This window comes from Malania oleifera, chromosome 7 (genome assembly GCF_029873635.1).
Source record: "Malania oleifera isolate guangnan ecotype guangnan chromosome 7, ASM2987363v1, whole genome shotgun sequence".
In the NCBI taxonomy this organism is placed as follows: domain Eukaryota; kingdom Viridiplantae; phylum Streptophyta; class Magnoliopsida; order Santalales; family Ximeniaceae; genus Malania; species Malania oleifera.
In genome coordinates, this window is record NC_080423.1 from 69,892,601 (window position 1) to 69,910,415 (window position 17,815).

A 17,815-nucleotide genomic window follows, 5' to 3' on the forward strand; every position below is an offset into this window, starting at 1 on the left:
GAATTGCTCATTTTTAGAGTGAGTCGAGTTTTTGGCGCCTTTATCGGACAGTGCTAGATTTAATTTCAAAATTTGTGTTTTTTCAATTATTATTTTTAATTAAAAATATATATAAATAAAAATAATAATAAAAAATAATAAAATAAAATTTGAAAATTTTGAAAAATTTGATCATGCTTGTTTGCTGTTGTGTTGGTGAATTTCTATTGTTTGAATTGATGTTTGAAGCCTTGGGTCAAAAATCTTTTGAATAGACTGTCTAAAATTTTACTTAACACTAGTAGTGACACACAGAACACAAAGTCTGATTATTCTCATGTTACTTTTACAAGTGATTATGAAATTGTTTTGAGTGATCTTTTTGAAGAAATTTTTAAGGGAGTTATGGCTGCACCACGTATAATTCAGAATTTTCTAGAGCTTACACATACTTCTACACCTTCTTGCATTGTTTTACCACAAGATGCACGGAACATTACAATTAAGCATGGTATATTGTTTGTGATACCCTAATTTCATGGGGTGGACTCTAAAAGTCGATATCAACATTTGAGAGATTTTGTGTTGGTCTGTGCCACTTTCATTAATAGGGCTGGAACTGATGAGTATGTTAAGATTCTCTTATCTCCCCCCCTTTTTTTTTTTTAATGAAAAATAAGGCGAAAATATGGTTTAACTTTTTCAGACCTAATTCTAGTACTAGTTGGGCTGAAATGCAGCGTGAGTTCTTACACAAATTCTTTCATTTTCAGAGAACCCAATACCCGCAGGAGCAAATCAATCAATTTATGTAGAAAGGTGACGAGACCTTCCATGCTTGTAGGAGACGTTCAAAGATCTGATGAATATATGTCCACATCATGGATTCGAATTTTGGAGGTTAGCCAATTATTTCTATACTACTTTTACTTTTGAATGTAAACAACTTTTTCAGACTATACGCAACAGAAAGTTCTTCAGCAAGGAACCAGATCAAGTTCTATCATTCTTTGATTACTTAACTGAAAGTGCCCAACAATGGAACACACGATATGATCAAGAACCAATGGCAGCACAACCTCTTAGAGCAATTGGTGGTGGAGGTAAATACGAGATCAAGGAGGAGACTAATATATAGGTTCTTGCTGGTGTTTTGTCTAAGAAACTAGAGAATATTGAATTAAAGAAAGTGAAAGCTGCAAAATTAGTGGAGGTATGTTCTATTTGTGAGACCCCTAACCATAAGATTCAGGATTGTCTGTTTCTACCAATATGGCATGAGAGTAGATTTGATCAAATGCAATTAGCAAATTAGGCCAATAAATCTCAAAATCAACCATTCTCGAACACTTATAATATAGGATGGATGAATCACCCTGAACTTCTCATGGTGATCAGTCTGATCCATCTTCCTCACAGTTTCAACAACTTCCTCAGTCTTATGCACCACCTCCGCAGCCACTATATCATCCAGTTGTAGCTCCTCAATAGCAGTATCAGCCGCAACAGATCTTTCAAAGCTATGCACCTCTAAGATTTCAATCGAATTTAGCTCTTATTCCATCAAAAAAACCTTTTGATGATGCCTTGGCACAAATAGCAAACACTCTTCAACAATTTATGCAAAATAACACTCACACCATAAATGAGCTACGGGGTACTATTAATAAGATGAGTATACAGTTGAATGCTTTAGAAAAAGGAAATTTCCTACATAGCCTCAGCCTAATCCCCAAGTATATCGACAACAACAGCAAACAGTACATGATGTTTCAGGGGATTCCTTTGAGTCAACAAAAGTCGTCATTACTTTGAGGAGCGAAAAAGAGGTTCCTTGTCCAGATATACCCATTGAACAAACAGTTGCTTCAACACTTGAAGTTGCAATTAATACGGATGAAGCAAAAGAAAAATTAGATGAAGCAAGCTCAGATTCAAAGAAGTCAAGTAATAAGGTGGATGAGACTATTAAGGGGTATCAGCCTGTGGTACCTTATCCTCAGAGGTTGAGATTTAGTCAGAAGAATAAGTATCACAATGAGATTCAAGAAATCTTCAAGAAAGTGAAGATCAATGTCCCGCTTTTGGAGGCCATACAACAAGTTTATGCATATGCAAAATTTCTAAAGGATCTATGCATAGTGAAACGAAAACTAAATGAAAAGAATAAGGCCTTCTTGAATGAGCAAGTCAGTGCATTGATATTGAGTCAGACTTGTTAGAAACTCAGAGATCTTGGTTCTCCCACTATTTCTATCATGATTGGTGAATCTCATATCGGGAGAGCTTTACTTGATTTGGGGAGTTGTATGAACTTGCTCCCATTTTCGATATATGAGCAGTTGGGTCTAGGTGAGTTGAAGAAAACATACATGATGTTATAGTTGGAAGACAGATCAATAAAATTTCTACGAGGCATTATTGAAGATTTGTTGGTTCATGTTGACAAATTTTACTACCGAGTGGACTTTGTGGTTTTGGACATGCAGCAGCCTGCCTCCACCATATACTAGGCCCCAATTATTCTCGGGCAACCATTTCTTGCTACCTCCAATGCCTTAATTAATTCTCAAAGCGGAGTAATTAAGCTCACATTCGGAAATATGACATTGGAGATGAACGTGTTCAATGCTCACAAGATGTCGAGTGGGTGTGATGGTGCATAAGCACATGTAGTTGATGTAATAGATGATTTTGATATTTCAAAAGGATTCTTCTGAGCAGCTTGAAGTATTCAATGAAAAAGCTATTTTCATTAGAGAGTTTCCAGAATCAAAGAGGCAGTTCATAGAGATAGATGGTTCCCCTCACTTGTTAGATGCGAGTTACACGAGTAGTTGGCGTAAGCCAACTTTTGAAGCTATTGACCTGCCAGAAGTTATAAAGTCATCAATAGAAGAAGTTCCAACACCTGAGCTGAAGCTATTAATTGAAGAGTTGAAGCATGTTTTCCAAGGTCCAACAAAGGGCATATGCCCGATGGTAATCTCTTCTCACCTTACTCTTAAACAAGAAACTGAGTTATTTTAGGTACTAAAGAAGCATCGAGGAACGATAGGATGGACCATTGTAGACATCAAGGGTATCAACCCTTCAATTTTTACTCACAACATCTTCTTAAGGAGACGCTAGACCAGTTCATGATGTGCATCGGAGACTAAATCCAACCATGACGGAGGTGGTAAAGAAAGAAGTGTAAAAATTATTAGTTGTTGGCATCATCTATCGAATCTCCGATAGCAAGTGGGTAAGCCCGAAACACATAGTTCCTAAGAAATCTGGTTTAACTGTCATTGGAAATGCTAATGGAGAGTTGATCCCATCTAGGAAAGTAATGGGTTGGAGAATATGCATTTATTTTTGTAAATTGAATTCGGTTAGCCGAAAAGATCACTTCTCGTTACCCTTCCTAGAGCAAATACTTGAAAAAGTAGTTAGTGACGCCTTTTACAGTTTCTTGGATGGATTTTCTGGTTATTATCAAATTGTTGTAGCACTTAAGGATCAAAAGAAGACTACATTCACTTGTCCCTTCGGTACTTTCACCTTTCGCAAAATGCGATTCGGTTTATGCAATGCACCTTCTACTTTCCTACACTGCATGATGAGTATGTTCTTTGATATGTTAGATGATATGTATGCAATTTGCATGATGAATTTTCTTTGTTTGTTAATTCTTTTTACATCTGTCTAAAAAATTTAACTGCTATTCTAAAAAGATAAGAAGAAAAGAATTTGCTTTTGAATTTGGAAAAATGTCAACTTATGGTAAGTAGTGGTTTAGCACTTGGTCATTTGTTTTCAAAGCATGGTATAGAGGTTGACAGGGCCAACGTAGAGCTAATTTCCTCATTACCTATCCCTAAGAGAGTTAAGGATATCCATTCTTTACTTGGTCATGTCGGCTTCTATAGGCGTTTCATTCAAGACTTTTGTAGTATTGCTAAACCACTGTGTACTTTATTGCAAAATGAGACTAAATTTTTGTGGACTGATGAATGTCAACAGGCTTTTGAAACACTAAAGGAACATTTGACTATTACATCCATTATGGAACCTCCTCGATGGGACTTGCCATTTGAAATCATGACTAATGCTAGGTGCCGTTCTAGATCAAAGAGTCGATAACAAGTCGTCTGTCATCTATTATACAAGTCGTACTTTGAATTATGCTCAAAAAAATTATACCACCACTGAGAAGGAATTTTTGGCTGTTGTGTTTGCTTTAGAAAAATTTAGTTCTTATGTCATTGGATCACTTGTCACTATTTTTACTAATCGCTTTGCTTTGAAACATTTGTTGGCAAAAAAGGATTCTAAACCCAGGTTGATCAGATGGATTCCACTTCTTCAAGAATTTGACATCACCATTTGAGATAAAATTGGAGTATAAAATATTGTAGCTAACCATCTCTCTCGTTTGTAGCTACCTGATGTGCCTATATCTCTTTCTCCCCTAAATAATGATTTTCTTGATGAGCGTCTTTTTGTAGTTTTATGCGCTCTACGGTTTGCTGATATTGTGAGTTACTTTGTCTTCGACTGAATGCCAGAACATTGGTTAACTCAGGATAAGCATAAGTTCCTTGCAGAGGTATGACATTATTATCTTGACAACCCATATCTATTTAAATACTGCTCAATCAGTTGGCTAGTAGATGTGTGCCTGATAATGAATTCACTTTTGTAATGTATTTTTGTCATAGTGCAGTGTGTGGAGATCATTTTGTTGCAAAGAAAACTATTTCAAAAATTTTGCAAAGTGACTCTATTGGCCTACTATGTTCAATGATGTTAAGAATTTTTGTAAAACTTGTGAGATCTGTCAGAAAATATGGAAAATCACAGCAAAAAATGAAATGTCTATGTCTCTTATTTTGAATCTTGAAATTTTTGACTCATGGGGAATTGACTTTATGAGACCTTCTCCAAACTCTTTTTAAAATTCTTATATTCTAGTTGCTATGGATAATGTTTCAAAATGGGTGGAAGCTATACCTTGTAGGACAAATGACCACAGAGTTGTCATCCAGTTTCTTAAGGAGTTCTTTACACGTTTTAGCATGCCCAAAGCGATAATTAGTGATGGCGAATTGCACTTTTGTTCAAACTGTTTGAAAAACTAATGCAAAAATATGGAGTTATCCATTAGGTCTTTGCTCCATACTACCCTCAAACTAATGGTCAAACCGAGCGAGCCAACAGAGAAATCAAGATCAAACTTAAGAAAATAGTTTGTCCTAATCGAAAGTACTAGTCAAGAAAGCTAGTTGATGCACTCTGGGCCTACCAAACTACTTTCAAGACAAATTTAGGGATGTCTCCCTATAGGATAGTTTATTGTAAGGCATGTCATTTATCTGTTGAGATTCAACATCGTGCATTATGAGCTATTAAATAGATTAACTTTTCACTTGATGATGCTAAAGGTTTGAGAAAGTTGCAGGTATGTGAGCTTGAAAAATCTAGGAGGGAGACCTATAACAATTCTCACATAGATAAGGAATGAATGAAGCTGATGCATGAGAGGAAAATCAAGGATAAACACCCTTTTTCGAATCAGAAAGTTCTTCTTTATGACTCTAGATTACATCTGTTTCCTAGGAAGCTGAAGTCCCGATGGGATGGCCTGTACATCGTTAAACACGTTCATCCTAATGGCGCAGTAGACATTATGGATCCAAAGAATGGTAACGGCTTACCAGTCAATGGACAATGGTTCAATCCTTTCATGACTCCCTTTCATCCAAATTAAGAGGTTTTGCTTCTGCAAGACCCTAGGGGAGTTTTCTAACCTTTCTTTCCTATTACTTTTCTTTTTCTTTTTTGCTTTATTTTTTTTTACTTGAATTTTTCTTTTCTTTTTCTATTGCATTAGTTGGTAGTGATTCTTGGTGTTTTTTTCATTTATTATTATTAGTTTGTTTCCCCAGTGCACAATCTTTTCCCCTCTATGCTTTTATATTGAGGACAATGTTCCACTTTAGTTTGGGGGGGGGGGGTGAGAATTTGCATGCGACATTGTGCCCTTCCACTTGCTGAGTTTTTATTATTTAGAAAAAAAAAAAAGAGTATTGAAGATGGATGACTATGCTATGATTAACACTGAATTATACCCTTCACATACTTGCATATAACCTAAGAGTTACACACTCGAGTTATTTATGTGTAGTTTCTCTTTATATGGCTTTGTAACTCCATAAAGGTTGACTAATAGTTCATTCGTGTTAATTTGGCTATATAAACTTGTAACAACCTACTTAATTTTCACATATTTTTTTTCATAATATAATAAAATCAACATGACAAGCTCAGCAGATCATAATCAACCCGAACCCATGGGTATCAAGGATACAACATAGATATAATACGAAAGCCTATGCTATGGGAAACATAAAATCATAATCACTATAAACATAATACCATCCACCTTAGTACCATAGTTACTACATCCATTACATTTATATACACATCCCAAAAAGTGTCCTAAAATCACTTCTCACCTAATCCAACTGGACCTAACAAAATACTTACCCTTCAAAAAGGGCAGGTCAGTTGTATCTATTTTAGCAGAGCTTTATTTGCTCTCCTCTCGGGGGCTCTTGAAATGATCATATAATTGGGGGTGAGACACCTCTCAGTAAGGGAAATAAATTAATACTAGTATGCGGCAACATGAGTTTTCCATGTTGTACATAAATCATACATAAACATATTTAGTAAACTATTATGTCATATCTGGGAAAAGATATATCATTATAGCATGACAGAACATACAACATTTTTATAAACATAATTCATCTTATATAATAGTACTAATAAAAACAACTCTGGTAGGTTAGCTGGCTGTTGTCATGTATTACCCCCACATGAATGGGTTGTGTGACCCGAAGGCGAGACCTGATAATGGCTGGCCGACCACTGCCAAGTTAAAAGTATATTTTGTAAGTCCGATGGGTTTGCTAGACCTGGTCCGTACACCAGAGGTGCTCACACTTCTTAAAGCCACATTGACTATCCGTCCTCATGCTACTCCATACAGTAACGTTAACATAATATTGTGATGATCATGAACACATAGTAGCGGTACCTTGCAAGTGCTAGCTTAAACCAAGCCAACCAGATTCTCATAACATATAACATATAATGAAATTGTGAATACATGAGTATTTCATATTATTAATTGCCAAATCAATATCATCATATATTTTTGCATATATATATATATATACATCATGAAAATCATCGACTCGTACGCCGGCATTTCATATTTTACCATAGTTCAGCCCGTACTCCGGCAAATCATATCCATAGCTTGGCTTGTATGCTAACAAAACATATCCATAGCTTGACCCATACACCGAAAAAACATATCTATAGCTCGGCCCATACGCCAGAAAATCATATACATAGCTCGACCCGTACACCCGCAAATCATGTAAATAGCTTGGTCCGTACGCCAGCAAATCATGTAAAACTCTCAGCCCATGTGCCGGTTTTTCATTATTTAAAACAATTTCATATCATTACCATATTCCCATAAAATAGTAATTCATCATAAAATCTACTCACGCCACACAAAATGGGTATTTTGTATAATCAAAACATAATATCATTTTCAGCAGTGTTTTCCAACATAATGCATATATATATATATATATATATATATATGTACATATATTTTCCTAAAATCAAATGTTATAAAATTATACATATAATTTTCATAAAATAACTAGCTTAATTTATCCCCTTACCTGGTTCCTGAAAAAGACCCTAAGAAAACAGTTTTGCACCCGTAGGGTTCCCCGTTCAACACCCTGAAAATGATATTTTCCAGAACTAAATTTCAGTATTTCTACATGCACTATGCTTTCTACTAATGTCGAAAAGTCAAATATTGAGTAGAAATCCTTACCCTGAATTTGGGATGAATTCCTAACTCAACCCACTGACGATGCACTCTAGAAGACATGCAAAGAACTTCCCCAAGAGTGTCATGGTGGCTTCAGATGGTCAATTTGGCAGTAGACAGACCCAGAAATTGAGAGAGAAGGAAGGAGAACTGAAGAAAAGAGAGAAGAAAGGTTCTGTGCAGAAGATTTCGGCAAAAAATGGAGTTTAAACCTATTTATACTCTGGCCTTCATTGATGAGCCACGTCACCTTATCGACGAGGTCATGAAGACAACTCGTCCACGAACTCTTGCCTCATCAACAAAATTCAGAATCACCCCAAACCCTTCTCTTGGTATTTTCTCGTCGACGAAGAGCACACTCGTCGATGAGCCCAATATACCACGTCATCGATGAATGCTTTGTATTCGTCGACGAAGACCTACTGTGTCCCATTTTTAAATTTCCTTTCTCTCCCTCTTTATTATTTAAATATTATAATTTCTCTGGGTCACTACAAAACTTTTTTATTTACATGTTATTTAATGAGGTTGAATATACAGATTCACGTGATTCGTTACACTTAGGATTCATTGTGAGGACTGAGAGAACACATGTGGGGACTATGACACCTTGTGAGGTATTTTTGAGCTATTTATCATTCTGTTGAGTGTTAACATCAAATCAGAGTTTATAAAACTCAGTTCTCTTTTAATCTAGACAATTCTTTGTACACCAGTCTTTGTTTTTGACTTACTAGCCTAGAGGTGACATCTAGTGGGAAGATAGAAAACTAGGTCTTGTAGCCTACTCAAGATGTGAAAGCTGAGCCACCACTAGAGATAGACTTAGTTCATAGACTATTGTTCGAGCTCAATTCACATGGGTGGTATGAAGACAACAAAAGAAGTGTAATGATTATCCTAGTTGACCATGAAAAGAAAGAAATTGAAGAATGAGCAGAAAGAAAAAAGAAATATAAATGCACCAGAATGGGGTGAAAGATTAATACATGCTCTACACAACTACAACAAAAAGTTAGGGACACGACACATGTTATCGACATATGAAGACTCCTCAACCACTTAATGCCTAAAAAATATTCACGTGTGGTTTGTAAATAAATTGATCTAGGGTGGTCTTGGTTGGATATGGCGAGTAAGTGAGAAGATGTTAGGGTGAAGGATCCGACACCTAACAAATAGGCTGGATCCTTCTCAGACTAGTCCACTCCATACATTTAGCGTTTGTTCCTTGAAATATGTGGGATGTTTGATTAAAACACTCCTCCTCACATAAGATGAGTAAACCCATCCTTTTTTAGTGTTTTTTAGGGTATACCAGTTCGGCCCAGTCAAAATGATCGTTCTTTAGGTGTCCACTGGTATCCTGGGTGTAACAAGTCATACAAATTACATATGCCTTAACATTTTGCCTATTTATACTCGAATTTATACGACTACATTAACTCTGAAGTGTAATTATTGGTTAATTTTATGCGAGTATATTGTCATTAATGGTTATATAATGATGAAACTTGCATGAGTGACTTACTTCGAAGTTGCATGAAATGTGTATGAATAAGCTTGTGTGTAATCTGCTTATATTCTTGTATGTGAAATGGTATGATTGTGTCACATGTGCATTCATTTAATATTTGTTGGAATAGATATTTATGGGTACCACCTTGGATTTCATTCATGTTATTTGCTAGAGACTAGTAAAACGTTAATTAGGGGTGTGATTACGCATCAAAGTTGCATAATTAGGTGTCTAAAATCATGTATTAAAGAATATAATTTTAATTAAATGCCTAATTATGTCTAATACTGTAACATTCAGATCATTCGATAATTTTTAGATAATTACCCTATTTTTGCCATAAATTTACAGATATTCATGTTTTAATATTATAGGATAATTTGTGAGAATTGAAGTCAAATTTAAAGCTTATGCGAAAGCCATGCATGTGAACGTGCAGTGAGAGTGCATGGGTGTCATGTACATGAGCTTTGTGAGTAGCTAGCATGCACGTGAGAAAGGTAAACATGCATTGAAGGATTGGGCTTTGAATAAAACGTGAGAGCTAAGCTTGGCATGGTGGGGTCGCCAAATACATCCAAGAATAAAGGGAAGATCGTGGGATGGCAATACAAAGAGGGTTGGGCTTTGTGGGGCGTGTGTGCGTGAGTGGGTTGGGCTTCCGTGTGTGTGCGTTGAGAACCAAAATGAAATAAAAAAGAAATAAAAAAATAAAGTCCAGGCCATGATGTGACCCAGCCATGCAAGAAAAGGAGAGGGGGCGCTCGAGTCTTCCTTAGGTTAGCCTTAGGGTTGCTGGGTAGGGGGTTTTAAAAAGCTTTTTTTTGGGTTTTGTTATTAGGGGTTTTTTTTTTTTTTTTCAGTGCCTCATCCAGTCCTTTTCCCTCTTGTCTCCCTTAGTTATCTCAACCTCTAAATTTCCTCTTAGCATCTCATCTTTTGTCTCCTTGTCTCTCATCTTTCTCTTACGTCATCTCTCCATCACAACTTGCTACTGCTGCAGCTTCTCCCTCCTTCTCCTCCCTCTCACAATGCCACACCCCATAGCCCCCAACCTTCTTCTCCTTTTATCTTACATCCTCTAGCCATCCCTCTCATTACCTGCTGCACAACCATACCAGCACCCTAGTTATCCATTCCGACAGCCTCACAGTAGACCCCTTTGCAGCCATAGCACAGTAGCCATGACAGCACAACAGGGGAATCCGAAAGCAGCAGCAACGTCATGGAGGACCAGAGCACCCGCTTGCTACAACTCCCACTCTCTACAACTCTCGACCTACATCTTATCTCCCTTTCTCTTCTCTCTCTCTCTCTCTCTCTCTCTCTCTCTCTCTCTCTCTCATCTGTCTCTCTATTCTCTCTTTTCTCTCTCTTTATGTTAGTTTAATATTTTTTTAAGGATTATTAAATTCAATTTGTTTTTTTATGAAATGAATCCTAGAATGGGTTATTTTCATTATCAAGTTAGATTGTTCTTTTTTAAAAAGTCTTTCTTTTGCATTTAAATTCTTGTTTGAGTATTGTTATTTTAATTTTAGTTTGTTTTTATCTTATTTAAAGTTTCATTTTGAATCTAAATATTTCTTTGGGGTATTTTTAAAGTCCTTGTTGAAGTTAAATCTTGTTTAAGATTGTTTATTGGTAAATTTATTTAGTTGAGCGTTATTTATTATTTAGTATAGTTTGTTTTTATTTAGTGGAATGATTGCATGGTATGCTTCCTTTGTTATTCTAGTATTGAATCTGGTTTTTATTCAGTTATTTTATGCATGTTAAATTTTTTGTTAGAGTTCAATTTTGTCACAAAATCTCAAACATCTTAGGAAACTGAATCTAAACTGTGTTTAGTAAAAATTTCTTTTCTTATTTATTTTCTTTGGAATTACATGAAGTCTGGAATTATACTTCATTCCTCAAAGAGATGATCTTGCCCTTTGCCTAATTATTACATGACTGAACTCCTATACCTAGGATAGCTTCCGAACTGCTTATTTTTAGAGTCAGTAAGTATGTTTTTGGACCACTCCTTCAAAATACAAAAGGTACATGGATAGTGGGTGTTCAAGGCACATGATCGGAGATAAATCAAAATTTACCACACTAATGCAAAAAAATGGTGGATATGTCACCTTCGGCGACAATGCTAAAGGTAAGATTATCGGTATTGGAAAAATAGGTAAAGAACCTTCCTTAACCATTGATGATGTTCTACTTGTAGATGGGTTAAAACATAATCTACTTAGCATAAGTCAATTAAGTGATAAAGGTCTTAACAAAATCTTTAAGCAAGACAAATGCATATATGAAATTCAAGAAAAACATGATGTTTTATTCACTGCAAATAGGATTGACAATGTATATTGTATAAACTTTGAAAAGCTAAAATCTCAAGAAATCACATGCTTAACAACCATCAATAAAGCTAGCTGGTTGTGGCATAGAAGACTAGGACACACTAGTATGGATTTTTTTATCTAAATTAGCTAAAAATAACTTCGTCAAAGGACTACCTAGGACAAAGTGTAAAGACCCGAAGAATTGTTGCAATTAAATAATAAAAGGAAGGAGAGAAAACGAAATTTCAAAGGGGAATTCAGCAGGGTCTCATCGACGAGCGTAGAGCATTCGTTGACGAGTAGTCTTCTTGGGCATGCTGATGGGGACATGTGTCTTGTCGATGAGAACTTACTGAGAGGGCTGATTTCAAGGCCTAAGATTCACTGACGAGGGTTATGTGTTCATCGACAAACCTCCTTCTTGGACTCGTCGACGAGGTGTTGTAGCTCGTCGATGAGGCCACGTGGTCAGCCACCTATATATAGCCAAAAATTCATTTTTCAGCATATAAACTCGTCCCATTTCTCTTTCTCTCTATTGAAAACAAACCCTCCACCTTCTCTTTATGATTTTCACTCCATTTCTCCCCCTTTCCAGGATCAAAAGCTGTCATGATGATCTTGGGGAAATTATCTAGAAGTATGCCGAAGTAGATTATCGGTTTGGGCAACTTAAGCACGATCCCAATTTCAGGGTATGTAGATTATTTTGGTATTTCCAGTATTACCAGGTTCATCTGCGCCCAGATTTCATGTTGTATGAATATATACTATTGTTTTGTGGAGTAAAATTAGGGTGTTACGATTTCAGGCTTAGGGTGTTTTTGGAACCCTGCAGGCATGGGTTGAAGACCTTAGTGGTTATTTTTCTAAGAACGTAGGTAAATTATAGTTTAGGAAATGTGAATATGATGATTTTCAAGGAATTCAATATTTTATTGGGGATTTGTATATATGTAATTACAGGATTTTGAGGATGGAATGCCGAGGGCGTGAGGGTTGAATTGTAGGCAAGCCTCCAAATCAGATAAGTAAGGGAAATATGCTATGCTAGGAATTTTAGAATATTTATCAGTAAATTATATGGTTTTTCTCGATTATTATTCAGCATGCAAATTATTTGCATATTAGAATATATAGTTTTCAGAATATCGAGTAATTATTTATTTAGTTGTGTGGCATGAGACATTATCAGATTATATGGAATTATGAATTGCAGTGTATATTTTATAGACATATATTATATAGATAGACATATTATGCAGACAGATATATTTTACAGACAAATATATTTTACAAACAGATATTATATAGACAGATATTTTATAGCATACATAGATTACCACGATTTCCAAAATGTTAAAGCCATTACACTATGATATACAGTTTATATAGTTCATATATTACAAATCAGTTATTATACTTATTACAATTCAAATATTACAGTAATTTCAGAACAATTTTCGGTGTTATGCTTATTTTAGAATCATGATGAAATAGTACGATGTATATATATAGAAAAAGGTATTACACAGTATCAGACCCTAATGAATCAATTCAGATATTCGCAGAGCACGGTACCATTGCTATTACAGATCAGAGTGCAACAACACATCTTAGATAAAGTGTGGAAAATTTTCATCAAGTGTGACTGGAGAGATTGTAGGCTCGCCAAAGACTGGGTTGAGGTGGCCGGTGTCACGAGGTAGATATTAGTACCGTGCCTTGGAGTGATTGCAGATGGCCAGACTTAGAATTGGTAGAGATACAGTTGACTTATCGTAGTAAGCCAACTAGAGTTGTGTCCCGCCTATGGGCCGCACAACCCTGTCATAAGGGGTTATTAAATCACGAAGTACAACTTTTCAGGGTAAATATCACAGTTATGAGTACGTATATAGATTTACAGATTATCAGCAGATATATTATGATACTAGAAGTATGAAAAGTAAAGAATTCAATTATTACAGTTTTATTTTAAACTATAAATGCAAGTTGTACTGTATATTGTCTTTTTGACTTTTATAGTATCAGATATTATCAGTATAGTATTTATGAAATTCAGTCTCCATACACTAGTAATAGCATATTTCCTCTTATTGAGAGTTGTGTCATCTCAGTGATTTAACATTTTTCAGGTGATCCAGCTAGATGAGCAAATCAGGCTCGCCAATAGAGGAGTTGTTGCACTGCCCTGGTTGTGGGGTAAGTGTTTTTAGGGAGATGTATTTTTGGGTAGTCTTCTAGTGTTTTTGGTGGATGTTACTGGCAGAAGTGTTTTCGTGTATGTATATTTTAAGGAACTATGAAATTCTGGCTTTGTAAATATGGATGTACAGTTTTATGTTTTCCGTTCTGTAGTTGTGCAAAATGAACAGGGTTTCCTCAGTGGTCATTTGAGGCCTGAGATGTTATAGTAGATAATCTATGGGTATTAGAGTAAAATAAAGTGTATAGTAAAGTTTATTTATTTATCTGAAAGAAAAAATAATGGTATATATTTTTGATTTGTTATAGTTTGGTATTAGAGCCTAGGTTGCTAGGATCTACAGACTCTAGAGCACAACGGAAAACAATTCTAGAATATAGGAATGGATTTTGAGGAAGGGTAGAAACTGGGATAGAATAGAATATCAGTGAGATAATGTTAGGAAATTAGGATGAGAATTTAGGGTTTTGTTATGCAGTTTGGAAGTAGGAATTTCGGGATAGTTTCTGTGATTTTCCTGGGGTGACAATTTCAGGAAAATCATAGTAAACTATCGTTGGTTTCTTTTTCCATATTATGGGACTAGACCTTAAATTAGGAGGTATGGAGTATTTTAGTTAGAGTAATATTGTAAGGTTTGGATTCTCAGAATAATTTGGTATTATTGCAGGATGGATCCAGGATGTAGTAGCGCACACGCTAGTGGAGACGATGGAGCAGGGTTTTCTAGTGCAGGAGGCGGAGATTCAGATGCAGTATTACATAGTGTAACAGGTCATAGTTGAGATTGTACGGAGCTCTAGGGAGCAGGGAGGTCCATTTACTACGTAGGGGTGCACGATAGAAAAATTCACTAAGATGAATCCTCTAGCATTAATAGGAACAACTGATTTCACAGTTGGATAAAATTGGATGTAGAAGATAGAAAAGATACTGACAACGCTCCATTGCACCGATAAGCAGAGGGTCTTTTTCACCATGTATAATTTGGCGTGAGAGGCGGAGAGATGGTGGACAACCACGAAATTGTTAGAGGAAGAGAGACCTATCCTAGTGCCGATGACCTAGGTTCAATTTAGAAACATATTCTTTGACAGATACTATCCCGCCATGGTTAGAGAGGCTAAAGTATAAGAGTTTCTGAGTTTGACCCAAGGAATGCTGACTGTTCAGTAATATGCAGCGAAATTCATCGAGCTGTCATGATTCACTCCATATATAGTACCAGATGAAGTTAAGAAAGCGAAAATGTTCAAGTGGGGGTTGAGACGAGATATATATAAGCAGTTGGTAGTATTGAAGATGAAGGATTTCTTTAAGCTGGTTGAAAGAGCTAAAGTAGCAGAGGAGAGTGGGTAGATAGATGTAGGAGTACAGAGCCAGAGAAAGAGGGCCACGCCACTGGGTTTCCTAACAAATTCTAGTCGGGGCCCATGGAGAGGACACCGATATGGAGGAGGCCAGAGACAGACAATCGGGCACAACAGTGTTCAAAGGGGCAGATTATTCCTATATGTCTTAAATGTGGTCGGAGGCACCTAGGAGAATGTCAGTTGGGAGAGAATGTTTGTCTGCTATCAGTGTAGGAGATTTGGCCATATGGCGCGATCATGTCGGGGATCGCTGATTCACGCACCAGCTCATAGACCACTTTGGGGTGGTTATTAGGCACATCATGGGGGCCAACAGAGGAACACAACATTGGCGAGGGTTTATGCGTTGATGCCGGGAGATTCCGAGGCTGCTGGAAACGTCATGACAGGTATCCTTATTGGTTTACCATATAAAGTTATTGTTTTATTTGATATAGGTTCCACCCATTCCTTTGTATCGGTGGGGTATGTTAAAGTATATTGGACAGAAGCACAGTTGTTAGATGTTGATTTTTCTGTAGCCATGTCGATGGGATTTACTGTGAGCTGTAGGAAGGTACTTTGGAACTTTTTAGTGGCTATTAAAGGGAAAGTACTACCAGCTAATCTTGTGATATTAGATATGCAGGGATTTGATGTAATATTAGGTATGGATTAGCTAGTAGCTAATCACGCTAGCATAGATTACTATAAGAAAGAAGTAATTTTTAGACCCCCAGGTGAACAACAATACAGATTTTTGGGTTCACATGTGCATGTTTCGCCACAGCTATTGTCAACTATTCAGGCGAAGAGACTGATTCTAGGTGGGTGCTAAGGGTATGTAGCTTACATAAAAGAGCTACTAAGAGAAGAATTGAAACCGACTGATATTCTAGTGGTTAGAGAATTTTCTGGTATTTTTCTAGAGGAATTACCTAGCTTACCAATCAATTGAGAGATTGAATTTACCATTGATCTGTTACCAGGGTCGGCACCAATATCCAAAGCATCGTACCGAATGGCTCTATCTGAACTGAAAGAATTGAAAGATCAATTATAGGAGTTGCTAGATAAAGGATTTATCAAACCCAGTGTGTCATATTGAGGAGCCCCAATTTTGTTTGTGAAAAAGAAAGATTGGACCATGAGGATGTGCATAGATTATAGGGAAAAAATAAATTGATAGTCAAGAATAAATATCCTCTTCCCAGAATTGATAATTTATTTTGCCAACTCTAGGGGTCCTAGGTCTACTCCAAAATTGACCTTCGGTCAGGCTATCACCAGGTGAAAGTCAAGGTAGAGGATGTATCAAAAATAGCATTCCAAACTAGGTACAGGCACTACGAGTTCCTAGTAATGTTGCTCGAATTGACAAACGCCCTAGCAGTGTACATGGATTTAATGAATCGGGTATTCCATCATTACCTAGTCTAGTTTGTTGTGGTATTCATTGATGATATGCTAGTCTACTCGAAGAGTCTTGAGGAGCACGAGGATCATTTGAGACTGGTTTTATAGGTGATAAGGGAAAAGAAATTGTATGTTAAATTCAAGAAATGTGAATTTTGGTTGAGGCATGATACTTTTCTCAAGCATATTATCTCTATATTAGTTGATGCGAGTAAAATAGAGGCAATAGTGAGTTGGGTGAGACCGGTGAATGTTTAGGAGGTCCGAAGCTTCCTAGGTCTGACATGGTACTATCAGCGTTTTTTTGGATGGCGTCTCTATATTATCGAGTCCACTAATATGATTCATGAGAAAAAACGTGAAATTTGATTGGACTAATGAGTGTGAGCAGAGTTTCTGGGAGTTGAAGCAGCAGCTGGTCACTGCACTAATATTGTCTATTCCATCAGGGGAAGATGGTTTTGTGATATATAGTGATGCGTCCTAGAAGGGACTTGGGTACGTGTTGATGTAGCATGGGAGAGTCATTGCCTACGCATCTAGACAGCTTAAAAAGTATGAAAAGAACTACCTTGTGCACGATCTAGAGTTAACTGTAGTGGTGTATGCTCTGAAAATCTTGAGGAATTATCTTTATGGTGGGAAATACAAGATCTTCACTGATCATAAAAGCTTAAAGTTTTTCTTCGCCCAAAAAGATTTGAATATGCGGCAGAGAAGATGGTTGGAGCTCATCAAAGATTATGATTGTACTATCAGCTACCATCCAGGGAAAGCAAACATGGTGCTAATGCACTGAGTAGGAAAATAGGAGGAGCAGTGGTGTCAGTAGTGGAGATTTAACACCCTATCCAAATGAATTTGGAGAGATTAGGCATGGAGCTAATAGAGGGTGATCACCAGACATTCATTGCCAAATTGGTGGTACAACCTACCCTGCAGGAGAAAATTAAAGCTGCACAGAAGAATGACGCAGAGTTGGTAGAGTTGATAGAGAAAGTGTGGAATGGACAGGAAGTGGAGTTCCATATTTTAGAGGATGGAGCCTTGAGGTTCCGTGCCAGACTATGCATTCCTACAGATGCC

General features: G+C 36.7%; 1 non-coding gene across 1 annotated transcript; it reads right to left on the reverse strand.

Moving 5' to 3' along the window:
- Window positions 1-762: 762 nt before the first annotated feature.
- On the reverse strand, window positions 763-867 carry LOC131161124 (small nucleolar RNA R71). The gene has a single exon (XR_009138283.1). It is a non-coding gene; the product is annotated as a small nucleolar RNA R71 (small nucleolar RNA).
- Between the last annotated feature and the right edge of the window lie 16,948 nt (window positions 868-17,815).